The sequence below is a fragment of the Desmodus rotundus genome, chromosome 6 (genome assembly GCF_022682495.2).
Source record: "Desmodus rotundus isolate HL8 chromosome 6, HLdesRot8A.1, whole genome shotgun sequence".
Taxonomy (NCBI): Eukaryota; Metazoa; Chordata; class Mammalia; order Chiroptera; family Phyllostomidae; genus Desmodus; species Desmodus rotundus.
In genome coordinates, this window is record NC_071392.1 from 25,424 (window position 1) to 39,792 (window position 14,369).

Consider the following 14,369-nt stretch of genomic DNA (forward strand, 5'->3'; position numbering starts at 1 on the left):
ATACCATAGCCATACTACTAGACATAGCCCTAACCCTAGACATAGCCGTAAGCTGTACCTATAGCCTTGAGCCGTACCCATAGCCCTACACCATAGCCCTCAGCCATAACAATACCCCTAAGCCATAGCCCTAACCCATTGCCACAGTCATAGCCGTAGCCCTACGACATTTCTAGAGCTGTAGCCCTAGCCATTGCTCTATCCCATACCCCTAGCTGTTGCCCTACACAATAGCCATTCACCACAGCCATAACCCTAGAGCACAGACATAGCCCTACACCATAACCATAGCCATACCCCCAGCCCTAGCCAAAGCCCTACGCCATAGATATACCCATAACCCTATGCCATAAACGTAGCCCTACACAATAGCTGTAACCCTAGGCATAGCCCTTAACCTAGACATAGCGCTACACATAGCCCTAGACAGAGCCCTCAGCCATAGCCCTCACCAATACCCATAGCTCCAGCCCTAGCCATACCCCTAAGCCATAGCCATATCCATAGCCATAAACATAGCCACAACCCTAACAGTAAACACTAAACCCTACCACTAACCCTCACCCATGGCCCTGGCCCTGGCACTAGCCCCTATCTCCTAGCATCTAGCACCTAGCCCTCTGCCCTATGCTCTGTTCCCTAAGCCCTAGCCATAGCCCCCAACCCCTGTTCCCTAACCCCTGGCACTGGCCCTAAGGCCCTAGCTGTAGCCCCTAGCTGTACCCCTAGCCATAGCCATGGCTATAGCCCCTAAGCTGTAGCCGCAGCCCCTAAGACATAGCCACTAAGCTGTAGCCATAGCCATAGCCATAGCCACTAAGCCATAGCTTATAGCCCTTAATCCATAGCCTTTAACCTCTAAGCCATAGTAATAAGCCGTACCCATAACCCTAAACCATACTCATACCCCTAAGCCATAGACCTACCCTTAGCCATAGCACTAGGCCATAGCCCTAAGCCATAGCCATAGCCGTAACCAAGAGTCCTAAGCCATAGCTATAGCCATAGCCCTAACACTAAACACTACATACTAACACTGAACCCTAACACTAACCCTAAGCCATGGCCCTGGCCCTAGCCCCTATCTCCTAGTCCCTAGCACCTAGCCCTATGCCCTAAGTCCTCTTCCCTAAGCCATAGCCCCCAACCCCCGTGCCTTAACCCTGTGCCCTAGCCCCTAGCCCCTAGCAATAGCCCCTAGACATAGCCCCTAGACATAAACCCTAGCCGTACTCCCTAAGCTGTAGCCATAGCCCCTAAGCTGTAGCCATAGCCCCTAAGCCACAGCCTGTGGGGAACTGTTCCACACATGAGAAATGTGGCTCAACCCCCACTCGCAAAAGCCAGTGTGCAGCCATGTTGGCGGGCAGGACCCACGTCCATGCAAAGGTTCTCCAGTGGGAAATCAGGCCTGCATCGTACATACACTGCTATGAGACTTGCTCTTGCTAAAACTCCCACCCCGGGGGCAGCAAATGTTTACTGAGTATCTGAAACTTCCTAAAGTCTGTACTAAACCACCAAAATATGGAGTATTAACAGTTTCCCCATCGAGCTGTACCATACTTCTCTTTTAAGTAATGAGCAGTATTCTGTCCTTTCTGGTCCTTAAAAGGTAATCACCTGAGGTGAACCTGTGCAGAGTAAATGAGGACCATCCTCCATGTAATGTGCCCAGAAAAAACAATAAAAGCCTGTCCAGGCGGGGATCGGCCCCCTCTCTCGGGCTCTCTCTACCCCTCTCACCCTCTCTCGCTTAGAGGGTGGCCATGCCATCCCTTTTCCTCCACAGGATTTCTGTACTCTGTGTATATTTGTATACTGCACCCACAACACCGGATCCTGTGGGCCGGGATCTGCTTCAATGGCCCCTAGCCCATAAGGCATAGCCCCTAAGCCATAGCCTCTAATCCCTAAGCCATAGCCCCTAACCCCTAAGCCATAGCCCCTAGCCCCTAATCCATACCCTCTAACCCATAAACCATAGCACCTACCCCTAGGTCATAGCCCCTAGCACCTAAGCCGTAGCCCCTAAGCCATAACAATAAGCCATACCCATAGCCCTAAGCCATAGCCCTAACACTAAACGCTAAACACTAAACACTAAACACTAACATGAAACCCTAACACTAACACTAAACAACCCTACACTAACCCTAAGCCCTGGCCCTGGGCCTGCCACTAGCCCCTATCTCTTAGCCCCTAGCACCTAGCCCTGTGCCCTAAGTCCTGTTCCCTAAGCCCTAGGCCCCAACCCCTGTGCCCTAACCCCTGGCCCTGGCCCCTGACCCCTATCCCCTAGCAGTAGCCCCAAGCTCCTAACTGTACCCCATAGTCATAGGTGTCACCACAGCCCCTCAGCTGTAGCTGTAGACCCTAAGCTGTAGCCCTAGCCATACCCCCTAAGCCATAGCCCCTAACCAATAGCCTCTAACACCTAGGCCATACTCCTTAAGCCATAGCAATAAGCCATACCCATAGCCCTAATCCATAGGCATAGCCATACCATACCCCTGAGACATAGCCATAAGCCATAACCATAGCCATAAGCCACAGCCACAGTCCTAAGCCATAGCCATAATCCTAAGCAATACCCCTCAATCCTAGCCAAAGCCATAGCTATAATCTTAAGCAATACCCCTCAATCCTAGCCATAGCCATAGCCCTACGCCGTAGTCATAGCCATAGCCATAACCCTACACCATAGCTCTAGCCATAGCCATTACCCTACAACATGGTCCTACACCCTACCCATAGGCATAGCCCTAAGCCATACCCCTACACCATAGCCATGGCCCTACAACATAGCCATAACCCTACACCCAAGCCATAATCCTAACCATTGCCCTACACCATAGCCATAGCTCTATGCCCTAGCCATAGTCACAACCCTAGACCATACCCCTATGCCATAGCCACAGCCCTAGAACATAGCCATAGCCCTACACCCTAGCCATAGCCATACCCCTGCACCATACCCCTACACCATAGCCCCACAACATAGCCACAACCCTGCACCCTAGCTTTAGCCCTAGCCATACCTCTATGCACTTGCCTTAGCACTAGCCATACCCCTACACCATAGCCCCACAACATAGCCACAACCCTGCACCCTAGCTTTAGCCCTAGCCATACCTCTATGCACTTGCCTTAGCACTAGCCATACCCCTATGCAGTAGCCATAGATCGACGCCCTATCCAAAGCTCTACGCCATACCCCTACAACGTAGCAATAGCCCTAAGCCATACCCCTAAGCCATAACCATAGTCCTAACCCCTACGACATTGCCATGGCCGTAGCCCTATGCCATTGCCATATCCATAGCCCTATAACTTACCCATAGCGATACCCCTAGCCATTCACCTATGCCGTAGCCCTACGCATTAGCCCTACATCATAGCCCTAATCCTACATCACAGCAATCTCCCTATGCCATAACCAGAACAAGAGCCCTAAGCCATAGCCATAGCCCTAACACTAGACATAGCCCTACACATAGACATACCCCTAGACATATAGCCCTACACCTATAGCCGTAGACATACCCATAGACATAGACATAGCCATAGCCATAGCCATACCCTTAACCCATACCCATAGCCCTAAGCCATAGCCATACCCATAGCCCTATCCCATACACATAGCCCTAAGCCGTACACAAAACCAAGCCTAACCCATTCCTGTACCCCTAAGCCATAACCCTAAGCCATACCCATAACCCTAAGCCATAGCCATACCCACAGCCATAGCCACACCCACAGTACTAACACTAAACACTAACCCGAACCCTAAGCCATGGCCCTGCACAAGGCACTAACCCCTATCTCCTAACCCTACCACCTAGCACTGACCCTGACCCTGACCATAGCCCTGACCCTGACCCTAGCCCTAGCCCTAGCCCTAGGCCATAGCCATAGCCATAGCCATAGCCATAGCCATAGCCATAGCCATAGCCCTAACACAATACCTAGCCCTAACATGATACCTAGCCCTAGCCCTAACACGAACCCTAGCCCTGGCCATGTCCCTCACCCTTGACCCTTGACCGCTGAACCCGGACCTGGCCCCGGCCCACACCCTGCTCTTACCCTGGCCTTAGCCCCACCCATACACGTAGCCCCTATCCATACTTGATGACCCTAAGCCATAGCCTGTAAACCATAGCCATAGTGATAGCCCCTAACCCTTACCCTGTAAAACATAGCCCCTAAGCCCTAGAACCTAGCACCTAAGCCAAAACTTCTAATCCCAATGCCATAACACTAATCTATACCCTTAAGCCATACCCCTAACTCAAACCCATGCCCCTAAGGCTTAGCCTTAGCCAAAGCCCTGACCCATAGCCATGAGCCATAGCCCGGAGCCATAGCCAGACCCACACCCACAGCACTAAGCCATAGCCATCAGCCATAGCCATAGCCGTAGCCGTAGCCCTACAACATTCCCATACCCATAGCCTTACGCTATAGCCCTGCCCAGAGCCAGAGCCATTGCCCTATGCAATGGGCCTACGCCACAGGTCTACACCATAGCCATCTCCATAGCCATAGCCCTACACCATATCCCTAACCCTAGATTTAGCCCTAATCCTAGACATAGCCCTACCCTTACACATACCCCTAGACAAACACATAGCCATAGCCATACATATACACATAGCCATAGCCCTCAATCACAGCCCTCAGACCTCTCAGCCATACCCATATCCCTAGCCTTAGCCATAAGCCTAAGCCATACCCCTAAGCAATACCCTAAGCCATACCTGTACCCCTAAGCCATATCCCTAAACCATAGCCAAAACCCATAAGCCATAGCCATACCCATAGCCATAGCCTTGGCCATAGCCCTAACACTAAACACTAACCCTAAGCCATGGTCCTGGCCCTGCTACCAGCCCCTATATCCTAGCCGCCAGAACCTAGCCCTGTGCCATAATTCCTGTTCCCTAAGCCCTGGCCCTGGCCCCTGACCCCTAAGCCCCTGGCTGTAGCCCCTAGCCCCTAACTATACCCCATACCCATAGGTATCACCATAGCCGCTCAGCTGTAGCAGTAGCCCCTAAGCTGTAGCCCTAGCCATACCCCCCAAGCTATAGCCCCTAACCAATAGCCTCTATAGCCCCTAAGCTGTAGCCCTAGCCATAGCCCCTAACCAATAGCCTCTAACACCTAAGCCATAGCCCTTAAGCCATAGCAATAAGCAATACCAATAGCCCTAAGCCATAGGCATAGCCAGAGCCATGGGCCTGAAACATAGCCCTGAGCCATACCCATAAACCATAGCCATAGCCATAAGCCATAGCCACAGCCAGAGCCCTAAGCCATAGCCATAGTCCTAAGCAATACCCCTCAACCATAGCCATAGCCATTCCCCTACGCCACAGCCCTACACCATAGCCATAAGCCATAGCCATAGCCATTACCCTACGACATAGCCCCACAACCTACCCATAGGCATAGCCCTACGCCATACCCCTACGCCATAGCCATGCCCTACAACATAGCCATAACCCTATACCCTAGCCATAATCCTAGCAACAGCCATACACCATAGACATAGCCCTACATCCTAGCCATAGTCATACCCCTGCACCATACCCCTCTGCCACAGCCACAGCCCTAGAACATAGCCATAGCCCTACACCCTAGCCATAACCATACCCCTACGCCATACCCCTACACCATAGCCCCACAACATAACTATAACCTTGCGCCCTAGACTTAGCCCTAGCCATACTTCTACACCATAGCCATAGATCAATGCCCCAACCATAGCCCTACGCCATACCCCTACACCATAGTGATAGCCCTAAGCCATAGCCCTACGCCATAGCAATAGTCCTAACCCATACGACATTACCATGGCCGTAGCCCTATGCCATTTCCATATCCATAGCCCTATAACTTACCCATAGCAATAGCCCTAGCCATTCACCTACACCATAGCCCTACGCATTAGCCCTATACCATAGCCCTTACACTAGACATAGCCATACTCCTACACCTAAAGCCCTAGACATATAGCCATTGCCATACCCATAGCCCTAACCCATAGCCATAGCCCTAAAACACAGCCATACCCATACCCATGAACAATACCCATAGCCCAAAGCCATAGACATAACCAATAACCCTAAGCCACACCTGTAGCCCTAAGCCATACCCCTAAGCCATACCCCTAAGCCACACCCATAACCCTAAGTAATAGCCATATCCATAGCCATAGCCACAGCCATAGCCCTAACACTTAACGCTAAGCCCTAACACTGCATACTAACAATAACCCTAAGCCATGGCCCTCCATGAGCCACTAGCCCCTATCTCCTAGCCCCTACCACCTAGCCCTGTGCCCTAACCCCTGGCCCTGGCCCCGAGCCCCTAGTCCCTAAATCTTATCCCCTAACCGCTAGCTGCAGCCCCTAGCCATAGCCCCTAAACTATAGCCATACCCCCTACGCTGTAGCCCCTAACAATAGCTGTAGCCATAGCCCCTAAGCCGTATCTCCAAAGCTGTACTCCTACGCCATAGACCTCAGCCATAGCAATTGCAATAAACCATACCCATACCCACAGCCATAGCCCTGAGCCATAGCCATAAGGTGTACCTATAGACCTAAGCTGTACCCATTGCCCTAAGCCATAGACCTCAGCCATAACAATAGCCCTAAGCCATAGCTCTAACCCATAGCCATAGCCATAGCCATAGCCATAACCATAGCCCTAGGCCAGGACCATAGGCATAGCCCTATGTGATAGCCCTAACCATTGCCCTACGCCATAGCCACAACCCTATAGCACAACCATAGCCCTTTGCCATAGACATACACCATAGCCATAACCCCACAGCATAGCCATAGCCAGAGTCCTACGCCATGGTCCTACCCATAGCACTAGCCATTATCCTACACCATAGCCCTGTGCCATAGCCCTACACCATAGCCATAACCCTACGACACAGCCATAGCCCTACGCCATAGCCCTCCACCATGGCCATAGCCAAAACCCTACGCCATACCCATAGCCATAGCCATAAGCCATAGCCCTAAGCCATAGCAATAGCCCTAAGCCATAGCCATAGCCCTACACCATAGCCATGGCCATAACCCTATACCATAGCACTAGCCCTACACATGGACCTAACCCTAGATATAACCCTAGACATGCCCCTAGACATAAACATAACCCTACACATATAGCCCTAGTCATGCACATATCCATAGGCCTCAGCCATAGCCCTCAGCCATACCTCTCAGCCATACACATAGCCATAGTCATAGCCATAGCCATAGGCCCTAAGCCACAGCCAATAAGCCATGGACCCTAAGCCAAAGCCCCTAGCCCCTAAGCCATAACTCCTAACCATAGCAATAAGCCAGGCCCATAGCCCTAAGCCATAGCCATAACCCTAACACTAAGCCATAACTCCTAACCATAGCAATAAACCATGCCCATAGCCCTAAGCCATAGCCCTAAGTCATAGCCATAGCCATAAGACATAGCCAAAGCCAGAGCCACAGCCCTAACACTAAATACTACACACTAACACTAAACTCTAACACAAACACTAAACCCGAACACTAAACCCTAACACTAAACACTAAACCATAACACTAAATGCTAACACTAACCCTAAACCATGACCTAGCCTCTAGCACCTGGCCCTGTGACCTAAGCCCTGTGCCCAAGCCCTAGCTCTCAAACCCTCTGCCCTAAGCCCTGGCCCTGGCCCTGGCCCCTAACCCCTGTCCCCTAACCCCTAGCCCCTGGCCCTAAGTGTAGCCCTAAGCCCTAAACCCTTCATCCTAAGCCCTAAACCCAGCCCCTGGCCCCTTGCTCCAGCCCCTACCCCTAACCCCTACTGCCTACACCCACGCCCTATGCCATAGACCTCAGCCCCAACCCTAACCTACCTCTTACAGTAGCAGAATTTCTTCTAAGGGAAACTGCTCTTTTGACTATCCTGTCGTGTTTCCCTTCTTTTGACCCATGATCTCTTCCGTGTTAGTCTAAAGTGTGTATGTTCATCTCACTAATTGTGTTGATGCAACGCTTTCCTTACCTTTCTGAAGAGAATCCCACGTGGAAACGCTGTCAAGCATGCTGCTTGAGGTGTTCTTCCCAGTCGACTGCTGTAGATCTCAGAGGTCACAGACGTGGACGTAACCATCCTGGTGCAAATGACGTTCCATGATTCATTTGGGTACTTTGAGTGCGTCGCCCGTGGCCAGTGTGGCCTCACGTGGTCGATCCTCGGGCAGCGTCTCCCCTGGATGGCCGTCCACAGCAACGAGTCCATCCCAGGCGTGGGGAACCCTGCTGAGAGACATCTCCCACGGGAACCTGCAAGGCAATTGAGACACATCAGATCCCTAACAGCACCTCCTCCTATATAATACATATCTTTTCTTACGTTTATTGGGCATTTTCACCCTTCTTGAAATGACAGGCCCTAGTGCACCGAAAACTTGGCTGATCTTCATCCATCTTCCCTATCACAATGGCCATACAGACACTCAACACGTTTCAGAAGATTTCTTTATTTTCTGAAGCAGAGGAAACCGGCCTGAGGACGTGCCCACGAAAGCAAGCAAGGAAAATACTATCCGTTCTACCTTATTTTTTTATTGTACTTATTTTATTTCCTTTTTTAACCTGTGGTAGACAATGGGGAATACTCTTTACTTTTCTCATTGAATGAGGAACATGCAACAGGCAACATGGACACAGCGGACTCTGTCATGCTACGAGCACACTTCCAAGAAATGTCACATCACAAGGGTTTCTTAGTACTTTGCCCTTTATTCAGAACACAAATCACATGGTACCTACACGGTACTAACATTTAGGCACTTCTAAATGCTCTTGTAAATGCCACTGCCATCCAAAGTCATTCATAGTCCACAGGAATCAAACACTTCCTGAAAACCTGCACTGAGGTGTCATTCCCCGAAGCGGACACGAGATGGCAGCACAGACCGACGGACGCAAGGCATAGCCCTCTATCGGCTTGGCTGCAAGGTTCCATTCCCTTTTTCCTTTTTCCGTGCGATGCGATAACGGGCACACTTTACATTTTCCAAAAAAAGGTGGATGGCACGACGTTGTCACCATTCCATTCCACTGCCCTCTGTCATCTTTCAGGGAACTTTGCGTTCCGTCCTCCTGCAGCACTGTTACCTTTAGGAGCCCAGAGCTGTTCCACGGGCCTTCTGCAGTCTTCATGGAACCAGAAATTTCTCTCCAATGACAGAAATTGAGTATACTGAACGAAATGGCCACATGAACGTGCGAGGTCTGGGGAATACTGCAGATGAATTACGACGGCACGGCCGGGCTGGAAACCTTTTCCCTGGTCGCCAAAGACAAACATGGGCTCTCACCTCATCCTGAAGCTTCAGAATCTTCTGCTAATGAATTCTGGATTCTTTCCCTCGGAGGGTGTTTTCAGGTGGTCTGACAGCAGGCAGTACCTGTTGCAACTAACCTGCTGGAATTCCACAGAGAACTCCTACTGCAGAACTCCATCTGCAATCCTGTCGGGAGCCAACCAACAGCCGACCCTTGACAGAGTCGGGAGAGGCAGCTATGGCTGGACTCCCTGTCTATCTCTTCTTGCAAGTCTGTCTTTGCTATTACTACTTGCTGCGATTTTTGATCACTTGTATTTCTGGTCCACTGATCTGCAGAATTCCAACGCAAGTGTAAAAAAATGATTTCTTGGCCATTGAACAAAAGTCCCTTATAAGTCCTCCACAGCCTACTTCTCCTACCTATTGCAAGATTAATATTAGACAATGGGCATGCCAGATTGCCAGAAAAAATGGAGAAAAATGTTACTAGACATCCCCCTTAGTATACAACCTTGGACAGGAATAATGTTGGATGGAACTAGATGGATAAAAGAGCAAAGAAAATAGGTGAAGTATTATAATTTAAGCATGAGGGAACAAATACAAAGATCATCCCCTGCAAAGTGCATAAAGAAAGAACCAGAAGCGGGTTGGTATTTGAAAGGTGCTGGTGTTGGAAGACTCTTCAAACAGTATGTCATCCAACACAGACGTTTCTCTTTCTTCATATGATGAGGGTCAGGGATCTAAATTTGTCCGAAAAGCTAAAGAGGCACCGTTTGTCCCTATTGGAATGGAGGGTTTGGTAGCAATCGTCGCGTACGGGTTGTATAAACTGAAGAGCCAGGGGAGCACTACAATGTCGGTCCACCTGATCCACATGCGCGAGGCAGCCCAAGGCTTTGTTGTGGGAGCGATGACTCTCGGTATGGCCTATTCCCTGTATAAGGAATTATGGACGAAACCTAAACCCTAGGAGAAGAGCTACTGTCTTGGCCGTGGTGGTGCTGGTGGTGGCCGTAGTTAGAGATCTCATATTGAGGTTCTTTATTTATGTTGAAAATAAATCGTTTGAGTGGGTCAGACAATAGGAACATGGTAATTTGAATATTGGCTTCCTTGCTTGCAGGCTTGGTTTGCTGTGACTAAATTACTAGTGACTAGTTCACTAACTGGGTCATTCAGAGGAGTCAGATTAGCACATAAGAAACATGCCCCTTTTAAATGCACTTGACAGTAGCAAAGTGTCCACCTTGTTGCTCTCTTTGGGGAAGTTAGTTCTGATGGAGACACCCTGCCGATCCCGAATACTCTCACTTGCTGCAGAATGTCACGTGCTTTTGATGTTATGTAGGAACCCTCTTTGCCCCAGCTTTTTTTTTCTGCCTGCCTCGTGGCCTGGTTAACCACTCCTGTTTTTAGGGCTGGTTGGCTCTTATCCCGTTCAGAACGGTGCACAGCACACATTGTTACAAACCTCCCCACAACTGAACATCTGTGTGTGTGTGTGTGTGTTTAAACCAAACCTAAAATGCTAATGACAGCTGCTAGAAGGTAGTATTTATTTTAGAGTCATACCTGTAAACATTAGATAATTGTGGATCCTAATTTGACTATTTTGTAATTGCAGGGTTATATTTTTGTTGCTGTTATGTTACAATAATTTTTAAATGCCACCTTGAAATAGAAATGTGTATTTTAAGTGCTAATGCAGAGGTGATGAAAAACAATTTTTAACTGTGTACACTATGTTTATTTTTCTCTGGAAGCATCACAGATGTTAAACTACACAATTTACCTGTGATGGACGTGGTTAATGATGTAAGAGCAAGCTCTGGTCAGACATACACAAACTTGTGTGTACTGCAGAAGGCCTTATTGCACTTGGGAAGATCTCCTGACTAACTTGACTTTACATTCCATGGTGATAACATGGTAAATGTGTTATTAAGGTACTTGAACACACACACAAAAAAAAGAAAAAGAAAGAAAGAAAGAAAGAACCTAAACGGGAAGATAGATGGCTGAGTTAGAAAGCCTAACCACATAGGCCCTTTAATAGTTCACATATAACCGCTAGCTAGTCTAGCGTATCTTTCTGACCTATGACAAATTATGAAAACTTTGTTAGACATCGAATGATCGATAAGACATTTGAAACTTTGCAGATGTAGTTACTTGTGGTTGTCTGATTGATACCCCTCCTGGTCAAAATAAACTTTGTTTACTATGAACAAATCTGTAGAACTCCCTATACATTTTCTTGGAATTTCTGTATAGACTTTTTCTGCTTGAGAAATCATGCCATGAGCCTATTCCTTTGATGTCATATAACAAATCCCTATAAAAATAAAGCTTAATTAAACTCTTAGATTTCGGTCACACCCACACGATGCTGGCCATTCTCCGGCATCAAAATTGGTGTCTGACCCCTCATTCTTTACACGCGCCATCCATCCTTCGGGGACCCTGAGACCTGCCGAGGCTGGGCCCCAGCACGATCCACCACAAGTGCAAACTCATGTCTTTTGGATGAAGACCGCCCTTTGCAGGGGGGTGGTGCTGGTTCCTTTGTGTGCCCTCCATCTCTCCCATTCCACATTATTCTAAAATACCAATGATTCAACCCCTCACAACTCATTTTGGAAACGTAAAGCTTTCCTTATGTTTCAGTACAGAATCGCATGTGGATAGGTGGTCTAGGTGGGTCCACCCTCCTCCCCCCTTTACTTGTGTGGAACCCAAACATATAAGTGATGGACCCGACTCTGCTACTGCAAATGTCTTTCGACGCTTGATTAGGGTGCTTTGACTGTGTGGCCTGTCTCCCGTGTACCATAACGTGGCCTTCCCTCAGGGAATGTCTGCCCTGGGTGGCTGTCCCCTGCGACTGCTCTGCCCCACCCATAGGACAAGTGCACACCGGAAATCCCTGGTGTGACTCCTCGCGAAACCCTTCAGACGTGTTGTGTTAGTCACACTGACGTCTCCGTACACACCTTACATCTTTCTGAACCTTACAATTGTGCTTCCCTTTCTTGAAATGACAAACCAAAGAGGGCCCAATACATAGCTTATGTTATTCCATCTTCGCTGTGAATATGGCCACACACACATTCACCACTTGTGTTCAGATTTTTTTGTAACGCGAGCTGGTATGACAGCCGTCACGGTGCAATCTAACAAAGCGGTTTTGAATGACATTAAGGAAAGGATACATGACCAAACCAAGGAGATGGGGTAGGTGTGTGTCATAGTGGACGGTTGGGGACTGAACTGACATATTCACCAGACCTATTGAAGGCAGGGTTCAACCGGCATCACAGCCTTCAAATCCTACACAATATATTCTTTGCTCTCATTGCTCTTAAGCGACCATTCACACAGAATGGATGACGGCCAAGTTCGGTTGTTCATGACTTCAGAAATAGACTCCTATAGAAACTCCTAAATTAATGGCATTTGGAATTGCAAAATACCTCGACATAGCTGATGGTAAAGATGCCCCGTATCAAAACTTGAAAAGGAAATCTTCACCCTTGATGAACACGTTGGAAGCAAAATGCACAACTTTTGCACCAGTATGAAATATCTAAAGTGATAAACTAAGTACAGAAAAATCCAAGAAACGAGCCCGTAGACATGTACGGAAGGGCATGTACATACAGTGATGGCGCTGATATTGTACTTCACTTTCTTGGATACCTCTTGGTGCATCATTATGTATGAATTTTACCTCCGCATTCTTTTAGAAATCTACACCAAACACGGCGATGACAAATGATTTTCGACCATGCCTGAAACTTGTCAAAGCATCACTACTATGCTGCAAAGCCACTTCAAAAAAAAGGGTCACATCATACACTTTCATAGTTCCCTCTGCCCTTAAGCTGAACACCAGTCACAAGGTAACTTGATGGTGCTGCCATTGAGACGTTTTTAAATGTGCTTAGAAATACTAATGCCCTCCAAAGCCACTAATAGTCCACTGGAACCGACCTCTTTTTCTGCTGACCTACACTAAGGTGTGATTCCTGAAAATGGCCACGAGAGGGCAGCAGAGACGATCAGATGGAACGCATATTCCGCTCATGACTGGGCTGAAAGGTTCCCTGGTGTTTTGGCCTGAGATGCAATAACAGGCATACATTTCATTTTCCCCAGACGACGTGACTGGAAAACGACCTCACTGTTTTCTCCACTGCCCTCTGCCACCTTTCAGGTGATTTCACCATTCCATCCTCCCACAACACTGTTCTCTTTCGGAGAACAGAATTCTTCCCAATGCCTTCGGCAGTCTTCCAGGGAATGGACATTTCTCTCCACTAACAAATACTGAGATACAAGACTCCATGGCCATGCAAAGGTGCAAGGTCTGGAGAGTACTGTGGATGAACTACCACTGCATTCTCAGGCTGGAACCGTTTTTCCCTGGTCAGAAAGACAAACGTGTGCTCTCACCTTATCCTCAAGATATGTGTCTTCTGCTGACAAATTCCAGACTCTTTCCCTTGGACGGTACTTTCACTGGGTCCAACTGAGAGCCATACCTGTTGCTGGTAACCTGATGGTTTCCCCAAGAGCTCCCACTGCGGGACTCCCTCCTCATTCCACCACAGGATACCATCACCTCTGATGGATGAAGACCACCCTTTACAGAGCCTGCTGCTGCTGGTACTTTGTTTGCTCCATGTCTCCTATCACACCTTATTCTCAAATATCAACTATTCACTGTGCCCCCCTAAATTGTCCTCAGAAGGTTTTCCTTATATTTCAGTAGAGAAACGGTTCTGGAAATGTGATCGACAGGGGTGCCCCACCACCCTGCTTAACTTCTGTGGAACCCAAGTGTCAAAGTGATTAACGGAACCTTAATGGAGCAAATGATTTGCGATGCTAGATTAAGACAATTTCAGTATGTCACCTGTCTCCCACATCCCATAACGCAGTGTGGAGTCAGTGAACATCTGCCCTGGATGACTCTCCACTGCAACTGATCTGCCCACCCGTGGGGCGACT

At 48.6% G+C, this 14,369-nt stretch overlaps 1 pseudogene; it reads left to right on the forward strand.

Moving 5' to 3' along the window:
• The first annotated feature begins 10,018 nt into the window (after positions 1 to 10,018).
• Positions 10,019 to 10,326, forward strand: LOC128781241 (HIG1 domain family member 1A, mitochondrial pseudogene; annotated as a pseudogene).
• Positions 10,327 to 14,369: the final 4,043 nt, after the last annotated feature.